Source organism: Melanostigma gelatinosum (genome assembly GCF_949748355.1).
Source record: "Melanostigma gelatinosum genome assembly, chromosome: 18".
NCBI lineage: Eukaryota > Metazoa > Chordata > Actinopteri > Perciformes > Zoarcidae > Melanostigma > Melanostigma gelatinosum.
This window is the reverse complement of record NC_136651.1, coordinates 14,409,802-14,432,308: the sequence shown is the minus strand read 5'-3', so window position 1 is coordinate 14,432,308 and position 22,507 is coordinate 14,409,802. Positions and strand designations below refer to the sequence as shown.

General features: G+C 44.0%; 1 protein-coding gene across 2 annotated transcripts in view; it reads right to left on the bottom strand.

Moving 5' to 3' along the window:
* Positions 1-22,507, bottom strand: part of cntfr (ciliary neurotrophic factor receptor) — a 197,991-nt gene that overhangs the window by 148,625 nt on the left and 26,859 nt on the right. The window contains exon 2 of one of the 2 annotated variants that reach the window (XM_079289292.1): positions 17,592-17,632. The exons of the other annotated variant lie outside the window; for it this stretch is intronic. The gene's annotated coding sequence lies outside the window, so the exon portion shown is untranslated. The remainder of the gene's footprint in view (positions 1-17,591; positions 17,633-22,507) is intronic. 2 annotated transcript variants of the gene reach the window in all.

Here is a 22,507-nt window from a genome sequence, read left to right as displayed (position 1 = left end):
ACCAGAGTCCTGTGTTCGTTTGACCCATCGACCTCATCTCCCACCCGCCCTGTGTGGAATAGCTCGCACTTTATATTTAGCGTACTAAAATGAGCGTGGAATCAGGACGCATTGCGACATCGGTTGATGTCAGACGCTGACGAGCGCTGGCCAAGCTGCGTTGGGAGTGAGAATGGGTTCCTATACTAGTTCTCAACATCGTTCTATATGTTCTCTATGTCTTTGTTTCTCTCGTTCGGTTTCTATCTCCGGCAGTAGTTGTAGATGGAAGCATCAGACAGCCTTTGATGTTCTTCTTAGTTTGATATTGGCCCCGTTACCACCATGGGTGTGAAGTTAAAACATCAAGACGTAGCATGAGAATAGCATGAAATGTTTTTAACATTCACACATACAATCTAGACATACATGCACAGAAGCATAGATATAATGTGAAAACTCCTTGTTCTTGATGCATAACAAGGGAAATCTATCAACCCGTGTAACCGAGTCAATGCTTTTAATTCTACTGCAGTGAAACTTTCAGTTTGTCCAACTTTAATGTCACGGTGCCAGTGCATAACAGCAACGTGATATTTGCTGCATTACAACAGTGTGGAAGTGCTGTACAACACAGCCCTTGGTATTTCTGTGCTTCCTGGCCCTTAGTTATGGTAAGTAGTTGACTTTATCTCAAAGGTTGTAAAACCCATTAAAACCAGCAGTGTTTTGGAAAAATGTCTTCTATAAAACAACAAATACACCGACTTTAGTTTGTTGTATCTCTCATTGAACACTCACAGAAAACATGACACAGACTCAACAACATAATGTCCACAGTCTGATTCTAAAAAAATACAATAGAAATGGGATTATTTTCAGGTCAAGAACTGATGACGATCAGAGTAGAAACTGTCAATGATCCAATGATGAAAAAATAAATAAAAACAGCCTATTTGTTGTTGACTTTATTGACCTTAACAAAAAGTCCTCTGATCCAGAGTAAAAACTCATCTTGACAATCCTCCACGCATGCTTTGCCAGGATGGCGCACTGAGCTAACAGCCCTCGGGTATCAGCGCCAGAACAGATGTTGTCTTTTGGGGCATGCCATCAAAGGAAATTGTCCCCATTAGTCATAGTTTATTTTGCTTTTCATTACCCTTTTCCATGTAACCGATAGGTGAAACAACCTTTGCCTCGGGAGCAAATTAAACCACAACAAAGATTACGTTGTATTCCATGAACGTCAATGGGAAGAAAAATCACCTTTGCCAAGTTGCAGAAATAATTGACTGTTCTAAAGTGTTGAGCAGGCCCACGGTTAATTCACAGAACGATATTAAACTACACAAAGCACAAATATTACATTGAACATATTTACCAAAATACCATGATAATGAAACTAAGTAGCCTAATTAGTGACTGTTTCAGTTTGCTGAAAGCACCATCGAGCAGTGAAAATGCCATTTTAATTAAAAACGTCTTCCTCATTGTTTGGGATGGAGTTTTGCGACACACCTTTCATCCACTGTGCATGTTCTGCCAGGGTAATGTCGCACTACACTACTGTTCGGCTGAGGCGTTGAATGCACCGCCAGATGTTGTCTTTGTCATAATGTGTTTTTAATCACCATTCCTGAAGTCAGATGCCAGCAGGCGGCTTCCAATCCGCTTTGCATCACTTGTTTGCCCTCATCTCTCCTTAACAGCTGAGAGAGGGCTGCAGGCATCAATCACTCTTAACTAGCCACGCTGTCAAACATCTCCTACACCAACTTCTGGGACCCCACAGTGGCTCGAGAGCAACAGGGGCCAAGCGGGACTTTACCTCGCCCCGGATCTGATACTCGTGTCTTCTTCACAAATCGTTTCTATTCGTCAAAAACATCAAGGGAGACCACACTGTGGACGTGTGCTCGCAGCGTGTCCTAGCACAAAATGCGATTAGTCCGCATTTGCCAGGCACCTTCACTCAATGGGCTTTTGTTTTGGAATATTCAAGAAATATAATTACTTGGTTGGAACATACAATCTGTTGCCTCCAACCTCAAGCAAGTTCGGAAACAAATGGCTGCCTGAAATTTTTAGAAAGCCACATTCATTGAGGATAAACACTATGGAATAGCTTTTCGCCCCCAGAAGGCAGATGAGTTCCCACAATGATACAGATGAATACAAGTATACACCTAAAAATACATAATTTCTCTCACACACACATTCTTTGTTTTTCCTCCTTCTCAGTTCGCATTACAAAGGCTGCAAGGCTCGACTTGATCGGGGTAGTTGTCGTGTGCATTTGAGGGGTGTTTTGCATGCTCTATGTTGCATTTTGTTGTCCAAGAGTCCATTATAGTAGACGAGCCGTCTCTGTTTTCTCTCTTTCATTTTATCTTTCCAACGGGACGCTGGCACTATAAAGAGATGCCATGGTACTTCAATCACACAGAGCTTCATCAGATCGATCCTTGGGAACACACAATGGCACAAAGAGAGGCAGTTCAGGACGCCAACTGGATACCTTCACCGTACTGTGCTGTCTTTTGGAGAGCCATCTCGCTCTTCAAGCACACACATAGCAAACCAAACTCCCAACAGACGAACAGCTGTACCTGATGAGTTGAGAAGATAAAGTCACATTGTATTGTGTAGCTTTTACTCGATATTAATTTGATGTATTAACATAATGCCAGCAAGTGTGTGTTGCCCATGATAGATTGTAGTCTAGTAAAAAGACAGATGTTGCAAACTGACAAACATATGGGGAAATCCATGTTAAATTAGACCAGTGAGACAGTCTTAGAAACATCAGCAGGAACACCTTGAAGCGTGAGCTCTCCTCTCTGCTCCCTCTCAGGTTCACATCCTCTGCTGGACACTCGTTCAATGATCTTTGCATTCTATTCGAAATCCATTCAATACAGTCTTTCATGGACTTTCTTTCTCACATCAACAATAACTGACTGGAAAGACTGCAGACAAACCAGATCTGTATGTTGTAGTCCTCACTTTCACAAGATCCCAGGCTTCAGTGACTCTACAAACAGATCTTTAAAACGAGGTTTTTCTACAAAGTAAAAACTTCAAATCACAGAGTATTACCTTGAAACCTTTAAACTTGTTTTTTTCGAGTGAGCCTCCACGTTGAATGAAGAATTTAAAAAACGGAGAAAAGTCTTGATGAACTTGATGTAAATGTGAGCCAACAGCAAAACGATATCAATCTATATCTGCTCACACAACTACTATAATGTATAATCAAAGTCTCATTCACCCCGTCTAATGGATACAAGTCATTTTGTGCGATAAGTATTCCTTCAAGTAGAAACGCAAGAATCTACTTCACATCGATCAGACAGAAGCTTTGTGGAATAATCTATGCTTTACCTTTTGCTACTTATTGAACTATCGATGACTCTATTGTGGATGAGATGAAATAGTGTGAGGATGACTGAATTTGGGGGTGAAAGTCTGATTTTAGATTTAGAACAGCTCTCATTTTTGCAACTAATTAGCAGTTCTCATTGGAAATAAAGTGATGTGGAAATCATATGCATGGACTGTTTACTGCTCGCAGGATTCCCTCTTTCTGCTACATGTGGACTGCCACTAAATTGGGGTAAAGACTTTTGAAAACGTTGCACATAAGTCCATAAAATATGAAATGTCAACATTCTACCACTGGGGGAAGTGCTGCATGAGTGACTTTAGAGAAGTACCTTTGTCTATGGGTAGTTGGTAGGTGCGTTTCGGTGAAGGGGAGTCCTCAGGAAACACTTAAAGCCCTAACCAGAGCCCTTTAAGACCCGCCATCTTCCAAGAAGGCTCATTTCACTGTGACACCACCACGACCCCCCCCCCCCCCGCCCTCCTCTCTGAGTCTCTCTGATCTCAGTGTCGACTTGAAAGGTTGAAACGTGTTATCGCCAGCACCTGGCGTATTCGCCATGCCGCACACACCACTCGTTTTTTCCCCTGCTCTCTCTTTTTCTTTCCCTCTCTCATCTGTGTTAATTACTGTAATGACCTCCCACCCTTCCTCTCACCTTTTTCCGCTTCTTCTTCCCTCCGTTCCTCTTGTTCTCTTCACCTTTTGGTCCCATGCAACTCTATTTTTTTTGCCCCCCTCTGCCTCCCCTCCTCACCCCTCCTCTCCTCACTGGCCTCTTCAAAGGTAAGAGGCCGTCGGCACGACTTCAGTAGGAGAACCACACGACCATCAGACATGTCAGCACCTCCATCGCACACACGCACACACACACGCGCGTCAGCACTTCAAATACACACACGCAGACACACAAACACACGTGCACTTGTCAGCACCTCCAACACGCGCACAGAAACACACACGCACACACACATACAGGTCCACATGTCATTAGGGAGTTCCACATGGCTCAAATAAAAGGCTGTCCAGCAGGAAGGGAGCGGGGCACAGAGGAAGCAGGGAGGAGGCAGGGAGGGAGGGAAGGAGGGAGAAAGAAGAAAGTGTCGGAGCAGAGGCGGAGGAAGGGTGGGAGAAGGTGATGGAGGCAGGCGCAGAAGGAATCATCTAAGTGGCGAGGGAGGGAAGGACGGAGAGGAGGCGAAGGAGTGAGAGCGATGAGGAGGGATGTACAAAGTGGGAGAGTTCTGAGGAGTCACCTGAGGGCTGCTTCGACCATCACTGAAGCCGCGCTGTGTGTGACTGAATGTGTGTGTGTGTGTGTTCTCTAAATTACTTCCTCCTGTTCAGCTCTGCGCCTGTTTTAATGGCACAGCTCCAACACTATTTAACATATACTCCCTGTCGTTGATCTCTGTCCTTTCCTTCCTCATTTCCTTTCTTTCTTACTTCCTTACATCCTTTAGTTAGTCATCCCTTCATTATTTTCTCTTCCCCTCGGCTCCTCCTCACTACTTACTTTTTGCTCACTTGTTTTCTTCCCTCCGCCTCATTTCCTTGCATCTTCTTCCCATACTCTTCCTGTTATTGATATTTTGATCATTCTGGTCCCCATCTACCACTTTTTGTTTCCAACCAAGTGTCTGCTCCAAAGCAGTATGAATGGTGGGAGACAGAGAGAAACATAGAAGTAATTTAAGAGATGGAAAGGAAGCTGGAGTTAAGTGAATCGGAAAGAGGAAGGATGGGTTTTTGGACGGATGGAGATAATAAAGAGAGATGTGGTACCAGAAACGCAGACATCAGAGTGGGAGAAAGCATGGTACGAGAGAGAGAGAGAGCGAGAGAAGAGCAACTGAAAGGGCCTCAAGAGTGAAAGCGATAATATAGAGGAAGAGGGGGTGGTAGATCACAGGGAAACAAAAACGATATGTAGGAGAGTGGAGTGCAGATAACACAAAGAGCAGAGAAAGCGAAGGGTTGAGATAGAAAAAAAGGCAGAGACAGTGTGGGGTGGCAGCAAGAGAGAGAGGAGAAGAGAGGCGAGAGTAGGAGAGGAGTCTATGCTCGGATCAATGGATGCCCTGTCCTCTGCTGCGTCTGCATTTCCTCTGGCTTACACAATAAGGCCCTCTCACTACACCACGGCGAGAGTGTGTGTGTGTGTGTGTGTGATATAGAGTGTGTGTATAAGTGTGTGTAAAGGAGAGAATGACATTCAGAGGGGATGTGACCCCTTTGAACTCTAGTCTTTTCTTAATATTAGAGGTCAATGGTCGCCCTACTGAGGGAAAATGAACTCGCTGGTTGCTTGCAGGGCCCCGTGGAAGAGCATGTGATCTGTACATGGAGGCGCTTATCTCTGCCGGCGTGAATGCCCGTAGGTTTGTATCGGCTGGATGCGAGTGTTAAAGTGTTTGTCAGCGTGTTATCCATGCGATATGGACTGAGCAGCGCTTCTTTGCCTTCCACCTCCTGCTTTGTTCTCACAGGACACTGAACGGTGGATAATGGAATTGATTGAATCTGCCAATTATTTCTCTGATTAATTATTTAGCCATATTAAACGTAAAAGAAAAAAAAAAAAGCTCTTGTGGATGTCCTCATATTGCTTGTGTTAACTGACCAACGGTCCAAAATGCAAAGTATTTAATCAATAACCGCGTTAATTGACTAACCATCTCCGTACTAATGGATAGGAAGCTAAATGGATGGAGGATGGACGCACAGATGGAGATTGAGGCTTTTCAGAGACCGAGTGTGAACACAAGAGCAATCTCCGCACATTGCGACAAACGCTGTAAAAGAGGATGAAAGCGGCCAAATTCATTATTAGCAGGAGGAATGCAGCATCAGCATCTAGTATACAGGTGGGCCTTAATAATGACACATCAGCTCCTTGCCGCCTCCTCCTCCCGAAAAAGATGAACTGGTAATTGATTTGTGAGTGACGCTCCCCCTTTCTGTACATTACTTCAAAAGTGTTGCAGTGGTCTTATATGTATCCAATCGGACTCGCTCTCTTTCTGCCACTGTTTAACCTCAGTCAGGCCTTAAGTGATGCTTTCAGTTAATTTTTAGAGACAAGTGATTTGCCCAGCAGACAGACAGCAGACTGCTGGCAGGTTGCAAGGGCACGATAACACAAAGGCCACGGATGTGCCTTGGACCTGTACAAGGGTATCATCTCACCAGGGTCTGTGTGTGTGTGTGTGTGTGTGTGTGTGTGTGTGTGGGAGAAGGAGAAAGAGAGATAGGGTGAGACAGTGGGTGACGAGGCGTGTGCATGTGTGTCCTCCAGCAGCCATGATGCATTAGTGTAACCTGATGCCTCTCCTCCCCTGTGAGCGCTAACCTTGAGGCAAACAGAGAGATAGATGCAGGTTGCGGAGCCATGTTCCGCTGTAGATGAGGCTGTTGCTCTTCATCACTGAATGTGTCTAATCCGAGACAACCTAGCACGTGAAAGGGATATTGTTGTGCGGCTCGTTGCACTTTACTGCTGTTAGTCCATTTCTGAGAATGCACCAAATTACAATTTTTATGAAAAAGAAATGTCTGATGTATTTTTAGAATTAAGAATTACACATATTAAGTGGTTGTTATCAAATTTTATGATTGATTTCATCTTTTGTTGATGATTTGAATTTGAATATCAAGCTTATTAAAGGCTGGGTATTGTCGACAATTATTTTCCATATTAGTGCCAATATGATACTTTGATTGAAGCTTACTGTAAAAAGTATGAACATGTTTTTTTACTTTATTTTCCAAAGGAAGACAAAGATCCCAAATGTTCAAAAGCTTGAATAAAAGAGTCCAAAATTGGCAAAATTTTGATCTAATTAGGAAAAAGAAAACTACATTTTTGCTTTTGGTACAGCGATATGGATTATACTTTTTGACATCCGTATGCTTTAAACAGCGCTGCATTTCATACTCCACACAGACGTTTAAGGGCTTAATAAATGACCAAATGAATAGATCGTCAGCTTTTTACAGCCGAGCCATCTTTAAGACGCATTGCTGACACTCAAAACAAACCATATTGTCAAAGTAACTGGCCGATGTCACATGAGCTAAATGTAGGCTGTGCCTTAAAATAATTTTGGGACACACGTCAGATTATCATGATCTGCTTTGACAGCAGCATTGTTTTCAGTTTGTCTTTAAACAAAGATCACGAGTGCAGAACAATTTAATAACTGCTTCTCTTTAGTCTCCTGCACTATTGTGACCCACTGATCAGCATCAGAAAACCATTAAGTACCTTCTGTATTTATTTAAAGCATAAAATCCTCCTTTTCCCAATCACGCTACAAACCAGATGAAGCATGAGCGGGGAAGAGACATTTCATTCCAACCTTTTGCTTCATTGTGAAAAACGGTGTTATGCCTCAGAGTCATTTCTTTCATTTAGGAACCCGGGTCATTATTGGCCCAAGTATAACGAAACTCACAATTGAAAGTCTTCATCTGGAATACATTTAATGGGGTATTATTCTCCATCCTATTCCCCTATATTAAATAATATTATTCCCAGGGCCCATTAAGAAGCTTAATCATCGAGGGGTGAAATATACTGCGGAAAGATGATTACAGCTGATGATATTCACAGATAAGTCAAAGATGATCACATCTTTTTTTTCTTCACCCCCCCCTTTCTTTTACTTTCTGGGCTTTCTTTTTGCAGTCATCAGGCTCACTGCTATCCGTCTTGGTTTAAGGGCTTCAAAGTACTGGGAAGCCAGAAAAAAACGTGTCAGAAAAAGAAAGAGAAGAAGATAAAAAGAGGTGAAACGGGAATTATTTTAAAAAAAAGAAAAAAAGACAAAAGGCATAAAAATAGACATCCGTGAGGCAGAACAATAAATCATTTACAGACGAACGCAGGGTAAGGTCGTCAGGGTTTAAATATTCATTATGGGTGTCAAGTCAAAGCTTTTAGATCTTGTGGGATACAGTTTCGCTAACCCCCCCCCCCCCCGCCCCACCCCACCCCCACCTCATTTGATGTTTATGTCGGCTGAATTATGTATCAAAACCAATGTTATAAATACTCTTTCTGTTTTTTTTCCTGCGTTACACGTACGCTGCCAGAGATGGAGCTTTGAATCCCACCGGAGCCCCCGAAAGTTAAAGGTGCATGGACTCTATGGCACACTGGGAGAGAACGTGCACCGAACAGCAGATCTATTGGTTCTGTAGTACTATAGACACAGGGAATACAAAGAAGTGCTGACATTTGCATCCGAGGCATTTAGCCCGCACACTTGCACAACGATCGGCTGCCTGGCACTTTAACAGAACAGCTGACATTTTGATGGACATGTTTTCTATAGCTTTAAGGATCAAACTTGTGAGCTTTCAGTTACAGGAGGATTCCTCTCTGCAGTCTAACAATCACGTTTAAGGAGTTTAAGCTCTCTTCCTCAGGGCTCAGCAAGCAGATCTTTACTGTCCTGCTCAAAGACTCTTGAACAGGATTCAGAGAGGTTTTAGGTTTTTTCAAACTAAAAATGCCATGTGGTCAAAACTGAGAATGCTATATGGTTCATTTTAGGAAAATAACATGTTGAGGTGGGGTTAAAATCAAACAATTGTTTCAGGTTTGGAGAAAGTCTGAAACTGAACTTTTTAATCGTTTGCTTTGCTTACTATCTGCCCCCACGTGCTCTATGTGAATGTGTGTCCGAAATGTAACGTGCACTATGTTTCTCATTACATAATACTGTTAAGTTCCCCCTCTTGCATGTTCACCTGTTACAAGTACTACCATTTCCAGTCCACTCCCTGTAGCCCGGCACTTGCCCTTTTCCTCTCCTCTCCTTTCACTGTCTCCATTTTCTTTCCACCTGCATTACTCTCTTCCTCTCTGTTCTTCGTGTCCAGTGCATCTGCTCATTCATCACCAGCCACATCTGCTCTCCCTTCCCATCTTCATCCCCATATATCTCTCTTCCCTGTGACTTCTCTTCTGTCCAGCCATCTCACCCCCCCCTCTCTTTTCCTTTGTCTCTTCCTTATCCTCTTCCTCTTCCTTCTCTCTATTACTTTCTCCCTCTCCACTCTCTTCTGGGTATCCTGTTCCCTCTCTCTCTCTCCCTTTCTCTCTCTCTCTGGGAGTAGCAGACCTCCTGACGGCTTAGTATTGATCCTTCCATCTCCCTCTCATGCTCCCTCTCTCTCTTCTTGCACACGTACACATGCATTAGGGTGACAAGATAAAAGGGTTTGTATGCCCCAAGGCAAAGCCAGCCAAACATGAGACCAGAGGCTCTCAGCCTTTAGGACATGTACAAAGAAAAAAACAGAGACCCTTAACAAACCCAAGGCTGTGAGCACATTTCACACACCTCTGACAGGAAACTGTCGGAAAAATGCCCATTCGATTTATTTACGACGAGCTGATTTCATCTGCAAGTCGAGCCCCGCGTGGACCAACATGAATCTTGTAGAATTGGGATGTTCGAAACATTTTTAAGCGGTTGCGTCAGACAGCTTAAGGCAACCATCACGCTCTAGTCTCTGAAGGAATATTTCCGGATAATAATGCTATTTATAAACTCGAACTGGAAGAAGTTCTCGTTTTTCTGTACTGTTCAAGCAAAGCTGTTTTGAAGTCGTTGTTTTGTGTTTCGGGGGTCAGTCTATAATACATTTATAGATAAATTGAAAGTGAGGAAGTTGAAACGCTGCAAAAAGAACACACAAGCTGACAAAGTGTGGTGGGAATCAAAATAAAACACGGAGGCAAAGCCTCGTTGTAGCAGAACTGCACACGTTTCAGAGATAATACAAACTAAATAAATTGTATAAAATCAATATATATAAAAAAAAAAAAAAAATTCTCATCTTACGACCCAATTGTCTCCTGAAATCAGTTTGCAAGCCTGTCTCTTATTCCAGCTGGCATGCTCAGAACATAGAGCATGATGCTTCTGTCCAGAGCACCGCAGCAGCAGATGGGAATACAACTCCTCACCATGGCGATGTTAGTGCCGTGCCCCGTCCACTGCGCCCCGAAAACCAACAAGAGCTTGTCAGGAATCAATACCTGGCATGAAAAACGATGTGACTTTCAGCTGCCGTGGCCACATCAATCACGCCATTACCATTAGCTCATCTCTCGACACCGACTTGGACTTCTGCCTGCTGCCCCTCCCATCCGCTCTCTGCTCCTATGTCACCGTTTTCCCTCTCCTCTCTCCCCCCCCCCCCCTCTCCTTCTCCCCCTGCCAGCTCAGCGGATGCCCCTTGACACAGCTCCTATTTCAGCCTTCTGAAGTTTCCTAATTGATCGCAATTAGAGCCGCTACAGAGAGATGGGGTAGGGGGGCAGACAAACAGAGATGGGGAGAGAAAGTGTACGAGAGAGAGAGCGAGAGAGAGAGAGAGAGAGAGCGAGAGAGCGAGAGAGAGAGCGAGAGAGAGAGAGAGAGAGATTAAAATCAATGAGCCTGTTTTGAGAGTGGTTATATTAGCAACTGGACTACATTTGACCACAGGCTGCTGAGGTACACAAGAGACGGAGGGGAGTGACGAGACAAAGAGAGAGACGGCGAGTCACTGCCGATGGGAGGGAGTTGAGTGACACTGAATAAAAAAACATTAAAATATGCCCTCTTAGACGAAGGGGCGACTAATCGGTGGTTTTGATCTCAGGCGACTAACATTTATTTGGTCGATAAGTCTTATAATAATGACTTGTTTCCAAGAAACCAATGAGAGCATCTCTGGTCTTACAGATCTACAGCGGTGCTTTTGAGCGATTCTTAGAGAGGATTGTCGTCATTGTTTACACATCTGTCGATTAAATCAACTAATCGATCAGTCAACAAAATGGTGTTAGTTAGAATTACTTTGGGGGACAGCCGTAGAAATTAGACACACAAAGAAGGGGGAACCTGACTTAGACACAGCATTAATAACGTATACTTATTTTCACTTTGTCCAAAGTGCTCACCCACCAGATTGAATCCAAGTCGTTCTTAGATTTCAGTTCATATACGTGTTTAACAAACAATATACACATAAATAAGACTGCTTTAAATGAGTTGGTAGTTGTATTCATTCAAAGGTTTGATTTTCTTTGTCTCCAAACACGCAAAATGGTACCAAACCTGGCAACCCAATATGACGACAAGACTTTGCGATTCCCCTCACTACACCTGGTTGTTGATTTATAGCTTCAGCATGGAACTAATATAATCCACAGCTCCTTTTGGATTTCATTATCACTGACAAACAGCACTGCAGTTACATCAGCAGTAAGCTATTGTGATGGAAAATTTCAATTATTAATCGGGAGAAGAGTTTAGAGTTTTTCAATCTATGTCAATGAACAGAGTCTTTGAGAGCATCAACGCTATTCGTTTTTTATCAATATTTTCAAATAGGAGAGCGTCTCCACTGACACGTATCTCAGTGTACAGTAGGGAGGCTGTCAACTAAGTCACAGAAAAACACATCTTTTATCCTCGCAAAACCCCCATTCTCAAAACGGGTCTCCTGACATGGGCTGCTCCGCTCAAAGGTGTGGTGTCAGGGAGATCATCAGCCTTTTATCTTCTTCTGTAAGAGCAAAAGCAAACAAGACTTTAAGTTCATTGCTAACTGATTAAATAATAAAGAGGGATTCTGCCCTTTAATCTGGTTCATGCCAGGACATTCATCTTTTCGTCCTCTGGTGAGACGTATTAAGCACACAAGGCATTCGGTCCAAAACGTAATGATTAACTATTCCTCTAGAGGAAAAACTGCTTATGTCAGTGTTATATGTCTGACTTATATCTTTAAAACTTAATGATTCTAAAGCATATTTTTTCTCATTACACTATACCAACTAACTACCTAGCCAAACAAAGTAATAGTTAGCAGTGTAGCTGTATTATGAAGGAACATAATCGGGTCGGTCGCTGGCCAAAATGCAGTGACTCTACAACCCGAATGAGGATCGGGGGCAAAAAAACTTGATCTGGATTTCCCAACGTGGGAAGGTGTGTGAAGCACTTATGACTCTTGAGAGCAAGTAGAGAGAAAGTAGAAGAAGAAGAAAAAGGAAAACGTACAGGGAGTTGACACACAAGGGGGCAAATGAGATAGTGATAAGTTGGGATCAAATAAAGAGATAGAGTAATTTCAGTGACAAACGTAGCAGCCAAGAGTGAGAGAGCCAGAGAGTGGAGGATTTGTAATAGGGAGATAGAGTGGCAGAATGACAAAGAGGAAGAATAACAATGGTGCCAAAGCCTCTGCCATCCTCCTTGCAAACGTCCCTGATCCCCCTCTTTTCTCTCAATTAAATTCCTCTCCATTGTCATTGCAATGCAGGCCTAACCCCCCACCGCCTGGCAAATACACACACACACACACACACACACTCATGGACACGTGCGTTGACCTCCAGCAACAACCGGGGCCATCGCGAGGAGCCGGGCTCACACATCTTGTGTAATCCTTATCAATGGGAACACATGCACGACACTCACAATGTTTGCTGGAAAGATAGGCTCAAGTTCCCCCGGACTGCAGATGTCAATGTGACCCTCGCCATGCTAACATGGGTGTGGAGCAGCAAGGAGCTTGTCACCCGGCATCCAGTGTCAAACACGAGGCCAAAGCAGCGCTCACTCCTGCCTCGTCGACGCGTGCAGCCGATACAGCCGGCCTTAATTCTATTCCGTGCCTTACTATTCCCTGGTCAACGGTGCTTAAGACCACAGCACACTGGCTTGTCAGCAATGGTATCTTACAGAGCAGACATACTGCTCTCAGTAGCGCTCGCACTGTCTACAGAGCCGTCTAACAGCAGCAACAGGGCTAGCGAATAACGTCTTGTCAGCACGATCAGGACACGGCTGGGTTAATACAATTTCTTGGCTTATCCCTTGTCAGCAATTCTAGGTCACGGAGAATGGCAACCGGCGCTGATCTTAATATTGCCTTGTCAATGTGCATAGCTACATCTAGACTGTCAACATGGCCTGGAAATATGCAGGAGACAGCGAGAGAGGCCTAAAGGATGCCTTGTCTGCACTGTCAGGACAACACTGGTGTTGTATTATTCCATGCCTTATCGCTCCCATGTCAGCAATGCTAGGTCAGAGATGGTAACCAGTGATACTCATGTCTTGCTTTAGTCCAGACAAGGCGTAAAAACACGTCCATCCCGGTTCTGGAACACTAGATGCTATTGTCTAGGGATGTCAAAATACCAGAAATGTTGTAGTTGATATCAATACCAGTGAAATTCCACAATTCTCAAAACCTAACTGGATACCAAGGTATAAAACTACAATATAAACCCATATACTTGAACATACACACCTTTATTACCATTTGCATGATGCTTTTTGCAAATTTATTAGTAATCATTCAAGAACCACCTCAAATTCCACATCAACAACTAAATTCTACCAATTACATTTAACACAGAATACTTATTTTTAGGAAATAGAGCTTTGGACGCATCATTATGCAACTTCCATATCTTAGCTGTTAGCTCCTTCATGTAGCCAAGCAGCACTGTGCCGCTCACTGGCTGCTAACAGCTAACGTTAACTAGCTCTCCTCCCAGAAAACTTTAACACGGATTTGTTGTTGTACCTTGAGAAATGAGTGCAGTCACGTTTTTTTAAAAAATTTCGCCACTGACTTAGTACCGAAGTATCGTTTCTCGTGACATCCCAACTATTGTCTTGACTAAGTATCTGCCCCTTACTTTTTGGCATCCCTTGCTCTGACCGCACTCATCTACAAACGTGGCCTTCATTTTGATCTCAACTACACAGCTGTAAAGTTTCACAACGTTATCCCAGTGATACAATCTGTCCAAGGACAGGCAGAATATAACACACCTGGCAAAGTACTCTGAACTCCCTCTACGGTAGTTCCCGCTACAGTAATTGTCTCCTGGACCACATGTTGCCATGATAACACGCACAGACTCTCAAGATGAAACAACACCATCTTCCCTTCATTTTTTAATGATGCACTGTATTGTAATAATGTAACGTTTTTTGGAATACCTCTTAGATGAAGTACTTATCTTTTACAAGATAGCTTCTCAAAAGTGGGTTGTGTTAAAAAAATGAATAAAAAATCCTCGTAACACCTGCCTCTGTCCGATGATGGCTATTAAACTCCGTTAAGAGCTGCTGTGGGGGAAATTATAGAATATTAGATGTTGCAAAAGGGAACTAAAACACATCATGTGTGAACTTGGAGAACCTTTCAGATGATATTGAATTGAACTGTCTCTCAGGTGACACACACACACACACACAGAAGGACAACTTGTCATAATTGTAAAAATGCACCGAACTGCATTTGCAAAATAAATCAGGCACTGGTAGAGGTTACATTGTGGACAAATCAGTGTCGATATGATCTAGATTCTAGAATACCCAAGTGTGTGCACGTGTGTGTGTGTGTGTGTGTGTGTACTGCCGGAGACAGAGAGAGTGAGAGAGACTGTGTGTGTGTGTGTGTGTGTGTGCGTGTGTGTGTGTGTGTGTGTGTGTGTGTTAGGGAGATGCTGGCGACAAGGCGACCCCCAGGGATCAAAACACACAGTCTCAGATTACAGACGACCTCACACACAGACGCACGGTGCGCTTGTACAAGTGTAGATGACACGGTGGTGTATGCGAAGCAATTTGTCGACCTGCATGCCAACGGGGACCAATGTGTGAGTGCGAGAGAGAAAGATGAAAGAAAGGCCGTCATCGCCACGGCCCGTCTTACGCCACTTCGCAGGCGGAGGCTTCTTCGAACGCACCTCTTGATCGCGGTTAAAGTCTGTGATTGTGGATGAGTCATTTCAGTTCAGTTGTCCTGACCTCCGAGTTAAAAAAAAGAAAAAGAAGTAGAGCAGGCTGCATGATGTGAGGTTTTGTTTTGTTTGTGTTGAGTTCAGAGCTGCAAAACCACTTAGCGTTCGTCTCCCACCGAGAAGATATTCAGCACAAAGGTTGTGTGAAATAGGCTTCCTCCAGTGCCCCTTATATAACCCGTACATATTACCCATACTGGGCTGGATATCACTGCACTGTTTACCACTACACTGATGTATTGCGAAGAAAAGCATCCATCACAACATCTCTGTAACTAACTTTACAAAACTCCTTCGTCCAAACAGTTGGCACACAAACACAATGCAGCTTGTTTACGCATATATCTGTGGGAGGCGTGGGCGTGGAGGAGAATTTGACATTTCAACGATAAAAAGGTTGTGCCCTCCGTTGTGTTCAGAACTTTTACTCGACAATCTCCTATCACTTGAATAAAATGTATTCCTTTGCACACCCTTGCCTCTGACTGAATTAACAGCGACCTTTAAAGGCTCGATGTGAGTCGGATTCTGTGGCAAACAGTGTTGTCAACGAGTCATGCAAAATCACAAAACACACAAAAAAAATGCAGTCGTGAACCTGCAAATTCTTCTGACATCAATCGAACAATCAAGAAAATACAGATAACAATGTCTGTACAAGGATGAACTATGCATGAGGACTTAAAGGCCAATGTAAACACCAGGTTAATTCTTCCTTGATGTCCTCAAAAGTCAATACAACTCTGCTCAAAGCAAAATGAAACATTTGAGGTTCTTGAGGGGAAAAATAATTATCTTGGACAGAAAGAGCTGCTCTCCTCTCGGTCCCTTCAGTCTTCCATCTATACGCTTTATTGAATGTGTGTCTGAATCTCAGTTCTTTGTTTGTCATGATTTTGCGACATGACATATGCCTTGCTGCGAGGCAAACGTCCCGGCAGGGGAGAATATATTCTTGAACTTACACTCAATTACAGTTCTGGCGGGAAAAAAAACGGAATCACGGAGTAACTACAGCGCATTACACCTGGCTGTCAGCAGCAGGCCCGAGGCTTCGGCGGGCGTGTGTCATCGGTTCAAATCCCCGAACTGGCATGGGGCCGGGGACGCTTGGTCTGGCTAAGGGGAAAGCAAATGAGTAATGCTCTCCCCTCCCTCATCGGCCATAAAAGCTGCCCTGAAGCAAGGCCCTTAACCCCCGGTTCCTCTGGTGCAGCTGCTGAGTGATTTGCATTCGCTAACTCTGCATGCATATCTCGTCTGTCATTCACGCTTAAAAATAAACCTGTAAAGATCGGACGCAGGCTCTTTTATTTTTGAGTGCCATTAAACTTTAGCGTCAGGTCTCTGTGCGTTAATAAAAGTGTGTATACATACTATTCGTGTTCAAAGCGTTGCGGCAGGCAGTGACTTCCCTGTATGAAACCCTAGAGCCCTGAGCTGTCAGCGTGAATGCATGGCCGTGGCCTTCATGGAATCTGGATATCTGTCTACGTGTGTGTCCGCTCCGTCTGCTCATTTCCTGTACCGGTGTGTGTGTGTGCGTGCCTCTGTGTGACGTGTGCGCCTCCTGCGTGCCCACATGTCTGAAGTTCCCTATCTGAGCGCCGACATGTGTGTGTCTTGCTGGCATTTCTGGACAGAGGAATTCTATCCGCCTCCACGGAGTCCTTTCAACGCCCACCGCCACTCACGCATACACACACACACATATACACACACATCACACATCCTGCTGCTGACATGCGCATGTCACCACGGCAACCAGATACAGCCAGAGACGTGGTACTGACAGAGGAGCACAGACCACCATACTGGCAGGCCAGAGGTTCTGGTCGTGGGGTTCAGGTCAGCCGTCGGAATCGCTTGTTGAATCACAACATGGGAATTTTTCCGACACTATTCTCGAACTCAAACGCATCAATTTACCGCAGTTCGTTGGGAATCTTATTGCTGATTCAAGAGGCCGAAAATGTAATCTCATACCCAGCCTGCCTTGTTCCCACATATGCACGACAGGCTCACAGCATTTATGAGAATTTTCACACATGTGGCTATCATTTTATATTTGATCTCTTATACAGAGTGCCCACTGCTCAGCACTGGAACCATCATCTTCAAAGATGTCATGTGATGATGGGACACACTTACCATATCATGCAGATTCACTGCTTTGATTGTGTGAGCAGGGGAAAACAAAGGACCAGAGCAACAGTTATGTCTATTTACACGGAAAATGAAATGGGTTTCACGCACCCCTGGCTTCTGTGAAACGTACTCGGCACACATCGCAAAAGCAGCGGCCTAAATACAACGAGATAGAAAGTGAAAAAAACTTGTCGCGTTTTTTTGAACGGGAGTAAAGACATATACAGTTTCTCGTCAGCTTACCTTGGACAGGACAACACGTCAGCACGATCCTCCTCTGCACCCTGTCAAAAAACAACCCAGAGTCAGTCACTGCAGTCACAGAAAACCTGCAGTAGAGGATTTCAGTGTTTCGGCAGAAGATTCAGCAGTCAGTAAAAACAAACCTTCCTTTGCTTTTTTAGACATCTGCCACAGCTACCTTGTGATTGGCAGGTCGCCAACACGGGAGTTGGCCGTGTTTTTCGTCTTACAACTTTAACCCTTACATTGTATGCTGTCAGTCTATTACAGAAAAAAAAAAAATTCAGTTTATTGTTTGGCGACGCCCAAAAGCCAAGATGGTGACGGCCCAAATGCCAAACTGCGAGGCCAGAAAACCGCGGACAACAAACCAAAGACGTCACGGTGACTACGTCCAATTCTTTTCCACGGCCCATGGTCTGGCCCCATTAAGAAAGCTCATCGATGCGGATATTTAGGATAGCATCCAGCATAACCACCCCGTCTTTTCAGCATCCTTAAAAAAACAATATTAGTTGAATTGGTTTGTATTTGTGTTTATAACGAGATAATAACCTGCTTCGAAAAATTAAAATGTAATAATCGCCTAAAGTTCTTCCCATACCTGTTTCTCTAGCCTCATTCTCTCAGCAACATTTCTTCAATGAACTATCTCTCCTTTTTCATTCTATAATGGTGTTTATGTATAATGGTGTCAAAGTCTAAATCTAAACGTATAATGCACCCCACAAGCGGTCCAGTGCAGCCTTATCTACTCTGTGCATTGGTTCCTCCATCGCTCCTTCTTTCCATCTGGTTTCACTTCTCTCCACCTGCCCATCAGTCAGCAGCCAGGGACAGGTGAGCCTATTACACGCTTCTACACACACCGTCTACGACACACAGTCTATAGGTTCACGCACAAAAACCACACTCGCTCGGCTTCATGGTAAGTCAGCGTGCCACGCACATCATCCGACTCTGCTGTGCTGTAAAACGGCTGTTACCGCGGCCACGTCACGCTCCTGATGAAGTGGTCTAGTGGCGCACATAAAAGCTGCAAAGAAAATAAATAAAGAATCCAATACTGGAGAGTAGAATTGGACAAGTACAACTGAATGAAATTGAAATGTTAAGGGTCATTGAGTCAACTTTTACAAGGACTTGACCCAGGACAACAAGCATAAGAGTGCAAGTAAGTACTCTTCCCCACAGCTCAACATTGTCAGTCTAACTTCACTGCCAACAGTCAGTCAGTCAGTGCTGCTGTAATATTGTGTTTCCTTAAGCAGAAGTATACAGCAGCTGGTGATTGGGTAGTAGTACAACATAGTTCCCAGCGCTTGAGTGCAGACACAATTTAATCTTCTAAACTGAGTTATATTATGTGTAGAAATTAGGATTCTGTCTTTGTCTAATTCTTAGAGATTGAATGAAATTCCATGGATTTGTGTGGAGGAGAAAACGTTCCAAACGTTCCAAAGCTTTCGGGTCGAAAGCCAACAAGATAACGATTATGTACTCTGGGCTTAAAAAGTGATGATCAGCGCACCAGCAGGGCGACTCACCCCGGTGCATTAACTCCAGCGAGAGCATTAAAAGCACAGAAAGCTTATAAATAGTTGTCCTTGATATGGATGAGAGGAAAACACATGCTATGGCCTCCTCGTGTAAATCCTGTTCTAATCACAGCAATCAATTGCTTAGCTTTGGCACAGGATTCCCTCCTGCACTTGCACGAATTGCAGGGGTTGCATAAAAGGTATTTTTTAGTGTCGCTTTGCCTCCTCGCTGCATCCTATGGTGTTACAGTTCTGTAAAAAGAGTTTGGTGTCTTGCATAATATCGTGTTGCCTGACATTTTCCATCAGAGATAAATCCGACCTCAGTATGTTGGATATTTTTATATCCAGTTTTATATGTCGTTCTTATGCAGAGTCAGTCGGGGCAGCCCAGCTCGGTTTCTCAAGCGGCATCAGCGGCTGAACGGCTATTTCATTTATTTCCAGAGACCATTGCTTGCTTGGCTCCGAGAGAGAGAGAGAGAGAGAGAGAGAGAGAGGGAGAGAGAGAGAGAGAGAGAAAGAACTCTTTGCTGATGCTGCTGTGCAGCGACATAGCAGAACGTGCTGTCACATGAACCATCTCCTTTAAGATGCTCACACTCTCCCTCTTCTTGTTTGTTCCTCCCCTGTCGGCCTCTCTCCTCGTCTCGGCCTCCCTTCCTCTTTTTGTGTCTTTGCCGTACCAACTCTGTGCCTCTCCCTCCTCCAGACCTCCACACCAGCTGCACTTTTCCAATTCAGCAGTTCCATTAACTCTCCAGATGACACCACAGGATTTCACGCCAGCTCAGAGCACACAAATAATAACAACACTAAACAAAAAAGCAAAAAAAAGTAGACAAAAAAAACCCGGTGAACAGAACCAAGCAAATCAGCAAAAGCAACTCCCACAGGCCTCTGTGCAGTTGCAGATGGGAGCTTGACAGTATTAGCAGGCCGGGCTAAAATTATTTATGTGGAGACTGGCGAGTGAGAGAAAGAAAAGACCAGAAGTGAATAATGGGAGAGGGCTAAATATACAGTAGCTACTACAGAGAGAGGGATTAAATTAGATGAGATGTGAATGTGAACAGTGAGAGGTAATTACACACTCAGCATGTGTCCTTTTAACACCCCCGTGACAGCAGATCACCCTAAATCCTCAGCCGTAGATATCCAACCACAACACTAGAACGGCATGTTCTCTTGCTGTTCCTTGTATAATCTTAAAGTCGTGGCTGTAGGCAACATCTTAATTCAGGCAACCCCGTCAACAAAATTACGTTCGCGTACAAGTAAACTGCGCTCGCCATCACGTTTTGTGGGAAACCGGTTTTCTTCTGGATCGGAGGCTGCAGTTTTTTTTGACATCTGAAGTGAATGATTTTAAAAACACACATTGTGGTTTGCCTTCAAATTACGATGAAATTGAAAACAGATAGATCCACCAATATTATCTACCTATATTATATAGATAGCACTGAACTCATTTTGTGTGTCGCAAACTAACCATCTGTGTCTTTGTACAAGAACTGTGGGTCCCAGGACCAAATGTCGCGCGTCCATTTCTAGCTGCGATGTGCGGCCTATGTTCCACCTTATTGATCCGTGACTACATTGTTAAAGCACACAACCTTGAGGCCATTTAAGGGAGCGAGATCGGAGATTTTGGGAGCATTTCCATTGACTCTCGACGGCTCTCGGCATTGGTGACTCACAGCTAACGATGACAACAGCGTAAAAAAAAGGTGGAAACGACAGCGAAAGTGCTGACAGAGCAAACAGTGTTTACCAGAGGGGGAACCGGAGGGTGGTTGCTACGCTTCCGTGACGGCGCTGTTATCAGCTGTACCTGCAGCCGATCAGTGGGGCACTAACATTCACCGGAGGTAGACCTCTGAACACAGCTCCTTTCATTTGATATGCGAAAGAAAAGCTGTTAATGCGTCTCCGATCAAACACTGGATTACTTTTGTATCCATTTTACCCCACGAGCACATGTGCTAATACTAAATGCTAATTAAAGGATTTTCTTTTCCCCTATAAATTACCGCGTCCTACTGTTTTTGTGATGAAGCTTGCTCAGTCAGTGACAGACGTGGCAGTCTGCCATGCATCGCATAATGCACTTTGCAAGCAGATGTCAATGAGATTTGTTTGCAAGGATAAAGGATTGCAGCAAAAAAAAGGGGGGGGGGGGGGGGGGATTCGCAGCAGCCACCAGCCAAAAAAGCAAGGGTTGAATTTATGGGTTTGTTTTCTGGTCGTTTCAGCACATAACAAGCTTTTAGGAATGAGGTCAAATTGCATTCTTCACTTTCCTTTATCGTCGCCCGTGTTGCATCTGGATCGCTGTGTCCATCTGAGGGACAAAAGATGCGGCAGCATTGGTCGCACACAGTGGCACGCGCTTTGCTTAATCCCTGACCTAAAAGTTTCCACACAGACATTTGCCTGCAATTCGATTTCTTTCTCATGTAGCTTTTACTTCTACAATCTAGGACAGCCAAAAGGATGAGGAAAACTTTTTGCCGTTTAAAAACATCCCCTTGCTCAAACAAACTAAAAATAAAGACAGAAAATGAAAAGGTTACCCTGGCAGAGGTACTATAAATCAATGGTCTGAAAGGAGTCATAGGAGCCACTGAACTGCACATTGCACAAAATCCAATGAGAATCCAGCCAGCAGCCTCCCAATACTCCCCTTCTTCTCCGTTTCCCTGGCTGTTCTATTAAAGCCGGGGCTATTCTTAGCAAGCAAGGGGATCGGGTTAAGAAGATGACGGCTGAGAGATGTCTCATGGAGAGACAGAGAATTTAACTAAGAGCACAGTGACGGGTAAACCCGCTCACAACCCGTTCGACCTGCCCGTTCATTTGGAGGACTTGTTCACCAGCCGAGTGAGAACATTCAATAGAAAACAATATGTCCATGCATCACAGCGCAGCATGAATCTAATGGAGGCGAGGAAGTCGCCGATTAATAATTAATGATTCATTTTTTTGTAAAAGTGCAGTTTTGTTTGTCTCCTTGATGCCGACATCTAAAAGAGAACAGCGAGGACAAAGTAGAAGAGGAAGCAGGTAAAAGCAAGGGAAAATGTCATACATAAGTAACTGTTTTCGGCTGAAGACAGCACATTATCAGTCCCGTCCTCACCCCATTTAGTTGTTCAAGTGAACAGCTGTATAGCTGGAGATGACATTTCAAGTCCTCGCAATTTTAAACAAGAGAATATTGACAAGTAATGAAAAAAAAATGGTGGAAACAATCAAATGAAAGGAAATGTAACAGTGACAACCAGACTCATGAGGATTGCGGATGTCAGAGGTTAAGAGAGCGAAGCGGAGGCAGAGCGTTCGGACTGTAAGCCGCATGATCTGCTTCATAAC